The following is a 15,209-nucleotide window of genomic DNA, read 5'->3' as shown; positions in this document are numbered from 1 at the left end:
TAGCAAACGCGGCAACGGCGCATGAATTATTTATACTTTTCTACACTTTTAAACAAAAATATCGCAGCATCAACAAAGGTTCGGTCAACATGGTTCAATGTAAACATTCCTAAATTTGTAGAGAAAACAAGAAAAATCGCAGATGTTGGGAAATTTAACGTTAAAGATCGACCACAAGATTACCGTTGGAGCGAACGAGACGGGGCTGCGCGAGAAATTGAATCAACGTTCGGGATGCTCGTTCTCTTTCCCTCCAACGGTGATCGAAAAACGTTGAAAAAGTTGATTGTTTGAAACATTTTGGAGCATTTGATTGCTCAAATTACTACTTTTCGATGTGCTCTATCATTCTGAGTGGTTCCCCAAAAGTATATTTTAAGATTTCCCTTGAAAAAACACATCCGGGATTACAGCCGAGGTGCTGCATGCACTATCTCTGGTTTGGCCTGGATGATGGTTGCTGCTACCAATACCATTTCGAGGTGATTCGGTTCCGCAAGAGATAAGAAGCTCAGCTCAACTCAATTGCTCAACCAGACCATTAGAAAACGAGCATTAAACCCATTTTGGTGGGAAATTCTAGCCAATCTGTTTCAATTTGGCTTTTCAAGCTGTTCCCAATCAAGAAGGAAAAATCCACCTTTTTGCACAAATAATTGCCTCATTAGCGAATCCTCGACAGACACACTCAGCTCCGTTCAGGGCAGGCAAGGCAGGCAGGCTAGAGAATTTCATGTGTAGGTCTGCTGTTTTTGCTGCTTCTCCTCGTTGAAAAGAGGGTAGATTCAGCTGTGTGCGTGTGTTTTGTGTGGCATTTGGCAACAGAGCTGCTGCTGCTGTTCAGGTTTTTTTTTCTACGTTTCATTTTAAACATTCGTCGAGTTCCTGCTGTTTGTTAACTCGAGCTCAACGTGTTGTTCAGCAAGAGCAAGTATCACACACATTGGCGGACTCACTCAGCCGGATGGGTTCGTTTTTTTTGTTTGTTTGTTTGTTGCTGCTGCTGCTGCGGTTCTCTCACAACTACATTCGGGAGCTGCTAGAGTTTTGTGGTGTGGAACAGTACAGTTTTTTTCCCTGGCCGATGATTACACAAAATAAGACGTAGGTACCTACCTATCTGTTCGGCTACGTCAGCTTTGCTGTGCAGGAACTGGTTGGTTGGTTTGGTTGGCTGAAGCAAAGAAATGTGGATCCAAGCCAACCAAGTCATTCGCATTTGGTTGATCGTCGAGGCAGGAACTCTGCTGTTCCTTCTTCAAGAAAACGGAACGATGATCGTTTGAAGATCGTTGATGGAATCGACAAAGTGGGAAATTGAAATTGTATAATCAAAAGGTTTCCCTGTTTTTACCGGAGACCAGTACTAGTTGGATAGAACATGAATATTCGGAAGCTACGATGATTTAAAAATTGTTGATTTTTTCTTTAATTCCAGAAAAAAATAAAATTCTATTAATTTTTCATTTTAAGATAACTCACTCAAATAAAATAGTTGAGGATTTTGCCGGATAGTAAATCGTTTTACTAGAGCAAATGAGGGATTCTTTGTTGCCAACTTTAACGCTATGTATTTAAATATTGGATTATCTTCTGCAAGTTCTTCGTGGGTTATGAATTTTCTGTAGAGCTTCTTGATAACCATTTTGGTCCATGATTCTATAAATAATTGGTAGGCTTGTTTTTGACATTTCAAATATTGGTTGTTTCGAGAATGTGGTATAGAAATCGTTAAAACAAAATTCATGTATCTATATCTCTAATTCGCTTAGGCGAGGTCCCTTGCCATAGACATCCGTATTTGAAAAGTAATGATAATAACCAGAATATTGTATCAAAAATAATTTGCTTGCTTTGCACTATCGGGAGCAATATTACAAATCGCTTTCAAAAATTCTTATTTTTTTACCTGCTATCAAAATAACAAATAAAAGTCAACTGTTTGGATACTACGAAATCGAATTTTAAGTTGATCACATTAATGGAGAATATGTTGGAGCATCTGCCACTTGTATTAGGTTCAAAATTTCGAGCCTACCACACGATAAATGATTTTTTTTTTTATTAAAACTGTGTAACGGATCTTTTAATTCGGAGTGAACAAAGGTCATCATGTCATATAAGGTGTCATCATGTCATATAAGAAAATCTACCAACCAAGGTTTTCGTAAGAAATTCTGTGTTTTTGAGAAAACAAAGTTTGAGTTTATGTTATTTTACCAACACATTATGTGATGGTTTTCTATGTTGCTATTTCTTTTAAATTCATTGAAAATTCGTGATAAATTGGGTCTTTTTTGCACATTAGTTGGGAAAAATTCCTTAACATTACCAATCTTATCATACTTTTCTTATTCAAAGTAATAAATCAATATTTTAGATTGGCATCAAAATGATCATTTTGGAAATCCATTCAAAATTCAAAACTCCTGTGAAATTTATGAATACTTCAAAATTCTGTGTTCTGTGATGAAAATATGTTCAAAATTCTGGGAAAATATAGATTTTTCTGTAATTTCAGAAACCTAACTACCAACTAGCGACTAGGGAAAAAAAATCATCAATCCGTTTTTGACGTTCGCCATACAAATCCAAAATACAACTTTAAATTGGAGTAATCGAATTTGAGTTTAAATTTCGGCTCTTATTTTTAAGCTCTCCATCAAGGTACCAAGTTCTTAAACGATTTTTGATCGATTGGAAAAACCGTTGTACAAATTAATAAGGATATTCCAGGACTGTCAATAAATTCATAAGCTGTAGATAATCATCAATCAAAGATTGCTAGCTTTACAGTTTTTCTTGAAGTTTGAAGTTTCAGAATGCTAGATAAGGAAAAAAAGGAAGATAGAAATCCGTGAGATTCGAAAGAAAATGCAGAGTTTTTCATACCAATCGATTGTAGAGAAAGCTTCTGAGATTTGGTTTACTGAAAAACCCTTTTTTTATACAAACCTATACTGCCCCTACCTTAATAACAGTCCCATATCCAAAAACAAACAAGCGAGAAAATCAGCATTTTCTGTTTTGGAATATATTTTTGAATTGTGACCTTCAGTATAAACGAGAATCGTTTGATAGAAGGTGTTTTTTTTTTATTAATTCGTTTATTTGAAACGGCTCGTACCGTTGGTTTTAAGGAGCCAAACTCTTGTTATTGTATTTACAATTCATAACTTTAAACTAACGTAGTTGAGGAAAGTAAAAAGAATAGGGAAGAGAAAAATTATACACGAAGATCGATAGCTTTAAGGAAAGAGTATAACTCGAACATGTAGTCTAGGTCAACTGCAGCCAACACATCCCTCACTGGAACGTTAGGTGGTTTCCCTCGGGCCCGAAGGGAGTCAATTAAGTCTGTTCTGGCGATAAGGTGGTCCTCACAAGACCAAACAATATGCTCGATGTCGTGGTAACCTTGGCCGCAACGACACAAATTGCTGCTAGCAAGATTCACACGATAGAGTAACGCGTTTAAGGAACAATGATTGGACATGAGACGAGAAAATGTTCGAATAAAATCCCGACTCAAGTCCAATTTATTGAACCAGGGTTTGAGGCTTACCTTTGGGACAATCGAGTGGAGTCACCGACCATCCTCATCCTCGTCCCATCTGCGCTGCCAGTTGGTAACGGAGTTTCTTCGAGCCAAAAAGTAAAATTCGTTGAAGACGATTTCACGCTGGTACGTGTCGCCTACCATCGCCCCCACCTTTGCCAGAGAGTCTGCCTTCTCATTACCCACTATTGAGCAATGGGAGGGAACCCAAACAAAGGTGATTGAAAAGCGACGTCTTGTTAAAGCACTCAAAATATTCCGTATCTTCTCGAGGAAGTACGGCGAGTGCTTTCCCGGTCTTATTGAGCGCATTGCTTCAATAGAGCTGAGACTATCCGTTACGATATAGTAATGTCCAGCAGGTCGTGACGCAACGCTGTCCAAAGCCCAGTGCATAGCTGCTAACTCCGCTATATATACAGAGCATGGTGATTGGAGATTATAAGAGGCGCTATTTATTTCGTTGAACACTCCAAATCCCGTTGATTCTTCTATTAGAGACCCGTCGGTAAAGTACATTTTTTCAGCATCGACGTGTCTAAATTTAGCTTCGAAAATTCTTGGAACCAAAAGTGAGCGATGTTGGTCCGGGATTCCTCGAATTTCCTGCTGCATAGACAAATCAAACTGGACACAAGAGGTGTCGTAGTCAGGGATGAAAACACGAGTTGGAGAGTACGAAGAAGGATTGACCTGCATGGACATAAAGACATGATATATAGACATAAACCTGGTTTCAGGATTTTGCTCAAGTAACCTTTCAAAATTCACAATCACCAATGGGTTCATAACCTCACACCTGATGAGGAACCGGAGAGATAGTAAACTGAATCGGTCTCTCAGTGGGAGTATGCCTGCCAAAACTTCAAGACTCATATTATGCGTTGAGGGCATACAACCCAAAGCGATGCGGAGGCAACGATATTGAATACGTTCGAGTTTAATGAGGTGTGTTTTGGCAGCCGATTGGAAACAGAAACTTCCATACTCCATCACTGAGAGAATAGTTGTTCGGTATAATTTTATAAGATCTTCTGGATGGGCTCCCCACCAGGTGCCAGTGATTGATCGGAGAAAATTGATTCTTTGTTGGCATTTTCCTTTCAGATACTCAATGTGGGCTCTCCAGGTACACTTGGAATCAAACCAAACCCCAAGATACTTGAAACACCTCGATTGAGTGATCGTTCTGCCTAGTAGTTGAAGCTTAGGTTGAGCAGGTCTATGTTTTTTAGAAAAAAACAACCATTTCCGTTTTCTGAGGAGAAAACTCAATCCCAAGCCCCAAAGCCCAGGAAGACAATCTGTCTAAAGTATCTTGTAGAGGTCTGTGCAGAAGAGACTCAGTAGATCCTGTGACAGACACTACGCCATCATCTGCAAGTTGTCTTAGAGTGCAGCCTTCAGAGAGACAACTGTCGATGTCACTTACGTAAAAGTTGTACAAAAGTGGACTCAAACATGAACCCTGCGGGAGGCCCATGTAAGAGGTTCTTCTAACTGCAATATCTCCGTGAGCAAAGTTCAGATGTTTCTCACAAAGCAAGCTGTATAAGATGTTGTTCAATAGAGGAGGCAGACCCCGGGAATGCAACTTGTCAGACAACACCTCTATTGATACTGCATCAAAAGCTCCCTTTATGTCTAGAAACACTGAAGTCATTTGCTCACGATTTGCGTACGCCATTTGTATCTCTGAAGACAGCAAAGCAAGGCAATCGTTTGTTCCTTTGCCCCTTCGAAACCCAAATTGAGTATCTGAAAGGAGACCATTTGCTTCTACCCATTTATCCAAACGAAACAAAATCATTTTCTCCATCAATTTGCGTATACAAGACAACATCGCTATTGGACGGTACGAATTCGCATCGGACGCTGGTTTTCCGGGCTTTTGGATAGCTATAACTCTCACTTCTCTCCACTCTTGGGGAACAATGTTGTTCTCCAAGAATTGATTAAATAAACTTAACAAGCGAAATTTGGCGGCGTCCGGGAGGTTTTTCAACAAGTTAAATTTGATTTTATCAATTCCCGGAGCTGAATTGTTGCAAGAGAGGAGGGCAAGTGAGAATTCGACCATCGAAAAGCTGGAATCGAGACCACACCTTTCAGGAGGCACGTTCCGGATTATTTTTTGCACAGGTGTGGAATCTGGACAGACTTTCCGTGCGAAGTTGAATATCCATCTATGTGAATGTTCCTCACTTTCATTTGTTGAAGATCGATTACGCATGTTTCGTGCTACTTTCCACAAGGTATTCAAGGACGTTTCTCGTGATAAACCCTCCACGAATGTACGCCAATGTGCTAGTTTTTTCCCTTTAATCAATTTTTTGAATTGATTTTCAAGGGACTGATATGTTTGAAAATGATCGAGGGTTCCATGTTTTCTAAAATCTTTGAATGCTTTCGATTTGTCCTTATAAAGCTTGGAACACTGGTTGTCCCACCATGGGTTAGGAGGCCTTCGGCATACATATGAATCTGGAATGGGTTTTGTTTGAGCGCAAAGTGCACTTTCATGTATCATACGTGAAAGAAAGTTATACTCCTCTAAAGGAGGTAAAACATTCATAGAATCGATGGCTTTTGTTATTTCGTCCGAGTACTTTTTCCAGTCGATGTGTCTTGTAAGGTCATATACCATATTTGTTGAATTTGAAGAGCTGGCCCCATTGGTGATTGAAATTTCGATAGGCAAGTGATCACTACCATTAGGATCTTGGACCACCTTCCACTGGCAATCAAATGATAGTGAATTTGAGCAGAGTGAGAGGTCAATTGCACTTTGCCTTGCAGGAGGTTTAGGTACACGTGTTTTTTCGCCCGTGTTCAAAACTGTTAAATTGAAACTGTCGCAAATATCATAGATAAGAGTAGAACGACTATCGTCAATTTGTTCTCCCCAGACAGTTCCATGTGAATTGAAGTCACCCAGGATCAACCTTGGCTCAGGGAGCACTGAGCACAGGTTCTCTAGGTGACTTCGATCCACTGCAACTCTATGAGGCCAGTACAAACTGACAACGCATAAGTCCTTACCTCTTATAGTTGTATGACAAGCAACAGCTTCAATTCCGCCTGATAATGGGAGGTGAATTCTATAAAAGGAGTGGCACTTATTGATCCCCAAAAGCACCCCTCCATAAGAATCGTCACGATCCAGACGGATTAAATTAAAATCATGGAATGAGATGTTAGATTGAGAAGACAGCCAAGTTTCGGACAATGCAAAAATATCACAGTTTGTTTTATGAAGTAAATTTTTAAACGCATCCAGTTTAGGAATGACACTACGACAATTCCACTGTAAAACAGTGATATCTCTTATCTCTCGGCGTAAATTAGCCATCGAGAGATATGAACACCGATAGAAGAGGCCAAGTTTGCATCAATTGCTGAAAAAATGTCTTAAAGATGGGAAGCATCGAAGTTACCATATCTCTGACAGAGTCTGAAACATTGAAGCACGAGAATATTCCATTCAAAATGTCTGACAATTTAAAAAGACCGGATTGCGTATTTGGTTCTGACTGAACTACGTTAGATGTTGAGGGCATTGATGTTTCTGCGACAGTTGGGCCATTTTCAGGAGAAATTTTCCCACGGAAACCAGGTGGAACTTCTTTTTCTTTGTTCGTTATTATCGGTCTTTTGATAAAGCTAAAGGCAGGACTAACTGAAGGAATCTTCCTTTTAATCTTAGAGGAAGAAGCTTTAACACGCTTCCTGGAGTTCTCTATTGCCACGAATGCTCGTCCTTCATCAGCTGAGTCGGTGTCCACTACGTCAACTGGCAGCGCAGAAAAAACGTTGTTTGATTGGGCCAAAAGAGAAGCGCTCTTTAGAATTGCGGCATAAGACCGTTTGGAGCGTTCTTGTAAAGAGCGCTTCTGTTTGTCCCACTGACTTTTGAAAGCCTCGCATGCAGAGATGTCATGAGGGGTACCTCCGCAATAAATGCATTTTCGTTCTGTTGTTTGGCACGCATCCTCCCCATGACTTTCTTTGCAACAAGAGCAGCGTGATTTGTTTGAGCAATGAGATGCTGTATGCCCTAGCGTCTGACAATTGATACAATTCATGGGACGAGGGACGAATAGTCGAACTGGAAGCCTCAATATTCCGTCAATCAAGACGTAGTGAGGGAGGGCGGTACCTTCAAAGGTCACACAGAATGAAGCTGACGGCAAATACTTTTTAACTCCATCAACAGAGTTGGAAGTTCTGAGTTGGCGGCAATCCAGGATTTTGACCGAAGTCGTATCGAGGCTCTTGAACTTTCCAACTCCATTGGACTTAACGTATTCTGCCGAAAGACTCATGTCCGTGATCACACCCTCGATCTCTACATTTCGAGACGGAATGTAAACATGGTACTCTAAAATGAAATGTTTACTAGCAACAATTTCATTGGCAGCTTTCGAACTAGCTACCACGACCCGCAATTTGTTCGGTGTAACCTTGGTAATATTGGTTACCGAGGACCACCTTGCCAGATCTTTTGTGATCTGAATGATGTTCAATATTTTTCCGTTTGGTTTGGGCCGAAAGAAAACCACCCACGGGCCAGAGAAAGATGGGTTTTCTGGGTAAACTTTGACTCGGGAGGCCACACGAGCTTTTGAGGAAGACGGTTGGGAGATATCTTCCGGAAGCCCTTCAGCACCTGAATGAACCGTTTCATCCTCTGAGACCATTCTCACGAGGGTGCTCGGATCACCCAGGCGCTCAACATTTCCGTGAATAACTCGACCATCATCCACAAAGGCCGATGGGACTAATCCCCCGACTTCGCTCATATTTTATTACGGAGACAAGTTGTCTTCCGCAATAAAATATGATCGAAGAACAATTATTCTTATTATTGATAAAAGTGAAAGATAGCCAAAGAGAGATAAGATTAGAAGAAAAATAGGGAAAATAAAAATAGATACAATAACTTGATTTATTCTGCCAATGCTCCACTCGCACGGTTGTATCAGAATCCAGCGGCTTTGTTTTGTGGCCGTTCTTCGCTCGGTTTTGTTTCAGCACCAAACACCAGCTAAGTTCTTCTTCAAGGTCACCACGTGTTGATAAGAAGAAATATGGCTTTCTTTGCTCTTCGCAGCAGCAAACGAAAAAAAAAACCACCGAAGTGGAAAAAAGTTCAAAACTTCACTGCACTAACAATCACTATTGTTGCACACAAATGTCTACGTTGGACAAGCAATATCTGCTACCCGGTCACGGAACACTAATCCGAATTTATCAGGTATTCGGCTCGACGGTTATAACTCGTAACGATTGGAAAGTACGTCCGAACTTCCCGAGAGCTTCAACTCGAATGTTGATAGAAGGTGTTCTAGGTTGTCATAATAAATCGTAAGACCTGAAATTTTCGAAATTGGCACATTGATAAGGTCGGGAGCACCATTTTTATTCGTTATGGGACTGTTAGGCGAGCATATTTGAGACCTTTTTCAAATCTACTCGCATAACAGTCCCACACAGAATAAGTGTTGCTCACCGAGCTACTTCCTAAGATTTAAATTTGATCATTTTTGAATTTCTAAACGCAGTTATCAGAAAAACAAACATATTTTTGGAAAAATATCTTGAATTCCTCAATGTAAGTTAAATCTTTTTAGGATTTTGATTGCATCTGATAGTTTTTCGCTGAGGAAGACATTCCTTCCTTCTTACTGGTTTGCCTTCGAAAACTAGTGTGCATAACTCGACATCAAGTGAATTGAGTGTTTATTTAATGATTTAAAGCAATAAATCGAAGACTATTATGCCGAAAGAAACATTGAAAAGTAACTAAATCCGTGGTATTTCACATATGGGACTGTTTTGCGGGTATATTTCATATTGGACAGCCACGAGTTGATATTTTTTCTCGAAATTTCTAGAACAAATCTTTTTTTTTTATTATTTTATATTGAAGCCCTTTGTTCAAAATGACGAACTGTCAGGTTAGATGAAAAAATTACGAAAATTCATATGGGACTGTTTTGCGAGTAGGGGCAGTATATGATCATACCAACTACTAGTTGAGAATCGCTTTTATTCTTTTAAAAATCGTTTTTCTCATATTTAAAAGTATTTCTGTCAAACTTTATTGAATTTGACGTAGTTTTCCATATTTCTATATTGGTGTCATCCTGACAGTATCAAAAAAAGTTTTTTGGATTCTGCAGAAATAAATCTTTAAAGAAAAATAGATCTGTTATTCCCATTCAAATTAGTTTTCAAGTTTTTTTATTGACTTTATTTAAAATATCGCTTCGCTTAGCTTCCAGAACTCCTAAACTTATATTTCAATACGCAAATCAATTTCATTATCAAACTAAACGTAAGTTTCAATAACTTTGAACTAATCTAGAACATAGGTCAGCCACCTGCGGCTCTTTAATTCACTGCACAAAACTATTTTTTCTTGCAACGAACATTTAAAAAATAAACAGACTGTCGTATGAACAAAAATACAGAGCAGAGAAAAACTTTTGGGATTGCTATCGCAGTTGAAATAAGCTGAAGAGTACCTACAAACAACATTTTTCTTGAAACTTTGAAATTCTTTAAATAAGTGTTTTATCGAGATAAATACGATTTCTTTTAAGTTTTTTAGCTTCAACACGTTCGTCGCCAAGCGTCACACACATAACAAAATATTTCTAAATTTTATAAGACAAAACATTATTAATTTTAGATTTTTTTTAGAATTATTACAGAATTCCTGACTGACAAGCTTGACAGCGTAAGATAAAAATCATTATGAACGATTTCAAAAATATCATGAATCAGAACTCAGAATTAAAGATCAGATCGGTTTATAAAAAAAATTTAAAATATAAATTTTTATTTGGGCATTTAGGTTCAAGCAACTTGAAAGACTGTTATAACGAACTTCATTATTTTATCTTCCAATCGATTTGGGAACAACAAAAATAAAGTGTAAGTGGAGTGTAACAATGTATCACGATTTTTGAAGATAACATACTTAAATTGAAGTTGGTGTTTCAATTTTTTTTGTATAGCAACAAATAGTGGGCTCTTACAAAATTTTTCACAAAATTTAGAATTGCGGAAGCATTTTTAGTTTAAGATTTGATGCTGTTATCAAAGAAGGCTAAAGCACACAAATTTGTAACAAAGTTTTAGTAACAGAACTATAAAATTATTAATTTTTTTGCAACCTCCATTTTTAAAGCTTATTTTTTGAAACTTTTAAATTATGTTTTTTACTTTTATTTAAACCTTCATTTATAAAAATAATAAAACAATAATTTTGCAAGATAAATATTTTATGCTAGGTGTTCAAAAGTAATGATTTTTTTTTATCATGTAGCCATTTTTAATTAATTGATTGTATTTTATCGATTCTTTAATCAAGTGGATACAGAAAAATGAAGAATCTTTTTTAAAATAAATAAAGATATTTTAATTTCGGCAAAGTTTCGGTCAAAGGCAAAATTTTAGAAGATGAAACTTAAAGAATATTCTATATTTTCAATAATGTCGTCTTTATTAAATGTAACTGAGACCTTAAAGAGCTAGAGGGGTATAAGTGTCAAATCCATGTTGAGTTATTAATAACAAGCTATTCTCCGTATTAAAACCCATTTTTAACCCTTCGTTTCATAAAGTTACAAATTTGCAACAATGATGGGTTAATGTTAAAAGTTAACAGATTTTAATTTTTAAATTTTTAAATGTTGTCCTCAAACATTTTTGATTCAACGAAAGCCAAAAATTTCAATGCTTAAAACTAAACGGAAACGAATAAGGTCCTTAATTAAATATGGAAATTTGTATGGAAGAAGAATTTTTTTCATAAGAAATCATCCCGGAAATTCAAAAATGCTTGAAATGAAGTGTATTAGATATTGATTTTACCTATTCTTGAGCTTCATTTTTGTCAACAAGAGACGAAGCAAAGTATTTCACGAAAAAAGATTTCAAAACAAAAAATCGGAATCCATTGAAAAGTATTTGAAAAATGCAGCCTTTGCTTGTTGGAGCTTCCAATTTCATGAGATGTTTTTGCGAAGGTTATATAAATCAACAAACTCATTGGCAATGCCAAGCAGTTAATTGCGATTTTTTTATTTTCATCCTTAAACTACATCAAATATCATTTCTGAGGTACAAGTTAGGTTTGGTTTTTGTTCACATGAATGTATGTATTACATGAACCAAAAAATATTTCAAAAATAAAAAAAAAGTTTGTTAAACTTTTTGTGTATTTCTGGTGATTTTTGAATGAAAACTTTCATTTCCCGTACAAATCAAAACACGTTGCGCTTATTCAGGATTCAATTCATTGCTTCCAAAAATTGTATTGCTATTTCTGGCAGTAAAAACAACCAAACATAGTTTTCGGAAGTATAAAAATTGGTAATTTTAAAATTTCCATACAAATCTTACAGCAGACTTATGTACAAGAATGGGGCATGAGGAGATTGAACGGACCAATTGTTGCATAATCCGCATTCTCCCTGGTTATATATTGATCGTAATTTTTTTCCAAAATCATGGTGTTAAAAATGTCCAACAAACGTTTCGTGAAGAAACCCGATTCGAAAAATGTTAAGTTCTGACGTAAAACCTTATTTGCCGTAGAAGGAATCTTAAGGTTTTGTTTAAAAAATAAGCACAATAATCACGCTAAAGTACAAGAAAAAATAAAACTGTCGTTAGAAGCATAATTTACAGGAGAAGATGTCGTTTTAAACCTCATTTCATCAGCAAACAATCCAATAAACATGATTCAGTATTATTTTTGGGAAAAAGGTAAAAAAACAGCTGAAATATTGACAATTTAAGTCATTCCGTGCTACAATGTGTAAGGGGACAACGAATGGCATATCACCCTAAATAACAATTTTAAAATCTGAAGAAATAACCTAATATAATTTTAAATGTGAGAAATCGTTTGGCATTATTAACTCTAAGGCTGATGTCATGCTGAAGCAACTAGCAACGCAACGCGTTCACACGACAAACCAGCTCTCATTTGATCTCCATGGAAAAAGCGCAGACCTGTCATGCTGAGCGCATTGGAAAGCGCGACAAAGCTGATGCCAGGGTGTTTTGTAGCGCGACAAGTAGGAAATCCAATGGGAATATTGTTTTTTCTCGTTTTAAAACAGTGATTTCGGGTTTTAACCACAATAATTCGAAGATCCGTCCAAATTTGTGATAATAAACTAAACAATATCCGAATCGACAAGAAAATTTTCATAAATTCTTGGTTCCCGCAAAAAAACAAGGAATTTTGTCTGTTCAAATTTCAGCATTCTTGCAATCCGAGCATGATCTGATAAGTTTTTGACGGTTCCCGAAAGAAAGGAGACGATTCAAAGCATTATCAGATGTGAAGAAGTGATGATTTGTAGGGAATTTCAAAGCGACTTGTCGCGCCAGCATGACATCCCAATGCGATGCAACGCTTTCTTATTGGAACGCGTGAACGCGTTGCGTTGCTAGTTGCTTCAGCATGGCATCAGCCTAAATCGACAATTTTTGCACTTTGGTTCTAAGGGCCTTAAATATATATATATATTTTTTTTGTTTTTCTATAATTTTCTTAAGCCTCCGTAATGTTTTATGAACATGCTTATTTTTTTTTATACCATATTATTCAATTTTAAATTTCGGTGAATTCTACAAATAAAGTGTTGAAAACTTTCCAAAAAAAGCATGATCCCTTCCAACCAACTTCCATTCAACGATAATAAACGCAAAGAAAAGCATCCAATAATCCCACGTTCAGTAATTTTGTCAACATGAACACTTTTGCGGATTCCGATGGCGCTCTGTCGTAACTCCCGATTACAGTCGAATAATCAGTGACAGCTTTCATTTCAACCGGCAGCCAAAGGCTAACCAACCAACAACGATCGAAAATCAATCCTACTAACTTCGATACATCCCTCCAAAAGGCAGGCAGCAAAAAAAAGTGTCCTTCCAATGGCGGATTGGTGGTAGTTCTGGTTACGTAAAACTCCACCAACTGCGGAAACCTGAAACGTCTCGTCCTCCGACTGCCCGACCGCAAACCTGTACTAGTCCGGCCTTCTTCCTATATGAGTTCTTATCCGAAATAACAAAAACAACTCGAAAAAACCGTCGTCATGTGTCAAATTAACTGTGCCAAACAAAGCAGAAATTCGTTTAATACTGCGCCATATCTTTTGTTTTTTGATATTTTTTTTTTGCTATCAACAATTCTTGCAGAAATTCGACGCCACATATTATGGTGAAAGAAGAGTTTTCGCAGATGGGGATCAAGTTCCCGCCTTTCGATGTTACCCAGCACTACCTTTTGGTTTGCGGATGAAAAAAGAGAAGCGTCTGCTGTGAAAAACGCGTTGGCATTGAGATTTTTGCTGCTGCGGCTGTGGAATATTTTTTCCTCATGTTCGTCGTTCTCTAACCGGAGATCAAAGTTGCTTCTCATCAAAAAATTTGGCCATGGAATTTTTAAAAGAACCAGGACAAAAACAGGATAGAACCGACGACTTGATCTGGCCCGTTTTTTTTTTTGCTTTTCGTAAAGTTCCAGCCGAAAACATCCGCGTCCATCTCACATGGTTCGTAAGACGTTTCCCCAAAGCTTTACCCACCAGCTATATTGAGTGAGACAGAGGGGAGGACAACCACAAAAAATAAACTGGTACAGGACAGGAATAACCAACTAAAGATACCTGCCATCAAAACAAAAACCGGTTTTCGATTCGAGATGATATTTTGCAATGATTTTCTCAGAGCTTCTTCGCCGTTGTTGTCCACTTATTGGATACGTGGTTTTTTTTCTGGCTTCTGGTTGAAACCTCGCCTTTTTCTGTGTATATTTCATCATAAACGGTGCACCGTGGCTTTATAAATTGCAAATAATTTCACATATTCTTTGGTGGCGAAACAAAAAAGTATCGAAATCAACCGACCATTATTACGGCATTAGACATTTAAACGGCATATCCATGAAGGCAAAGTCGTGATATACCACGAGCGTCAGTCAGTAGGATCTTGAAACGTCTCGTCTTAGACTGGAGATCGGTATCTCAGTTTGTAGGCGCGCAGATTAAAGGGAGCTCATTTTCCCTACGGGTGATCATTTTCAAGTGAACTATAAATATTTTTTCTAGCTGATCCAACAATCTACAGTTGGATATTAAAATAATTGGTTACGCTAAATTGCCACCCAAATTTTAGGCCTACACTGTGGTGTGTAGATGTTGTTTTCTTAATAGATATATCGTCATTAGCAGCTTATAAGTAAAGTAAATAATAGACTTACTCGACTTTGGACGTTCAAGGCATCAAGATTTCGGGTGCTCTCAAAACAAAATAACAGTTGCGTGAATTTAGGCAACCCTAGGTTGTGACCTGAGCTTTGGTGAAATTTGTTAGAGCTAATTTTAAAAATTGTATGGATCATGAGAAATATTTCTTCAAAAGAGTGCTTATAAGAACATCTATAAAATGTGTCATCAATGATAGATATTATAATAATAAATTTAACCCCATTCCTAAGACCTGTTCCGACTCAAATTGCATCCCGGGAAAAAACGCTGTAGAAAATAACCAATTAAATATTGTTCCATGAAAATTAGCATATACATAGTTTGAAATAAATTGTTGACTCTCTATTTTTTCG

Source organism: Uranotaenia lowii, unplaced genomic scaffold (assembly GCF_029784155.1).
Source record: "Uranotaenia lowii strain MFRU-FL unplaced genomic scaffold, ASM2978415v1 HiC_scaffold_20, whole genome shotgun sequence".
NCBI classification, from domain to species: Eukaryota; Metazoa; Arthropoda; class Insecta; order Diptera; family Culicidae; genus Uranotaenia; species Uranotaenia lowii.
Note: the sequence above shows the minus strand (reverse complement) of the source record.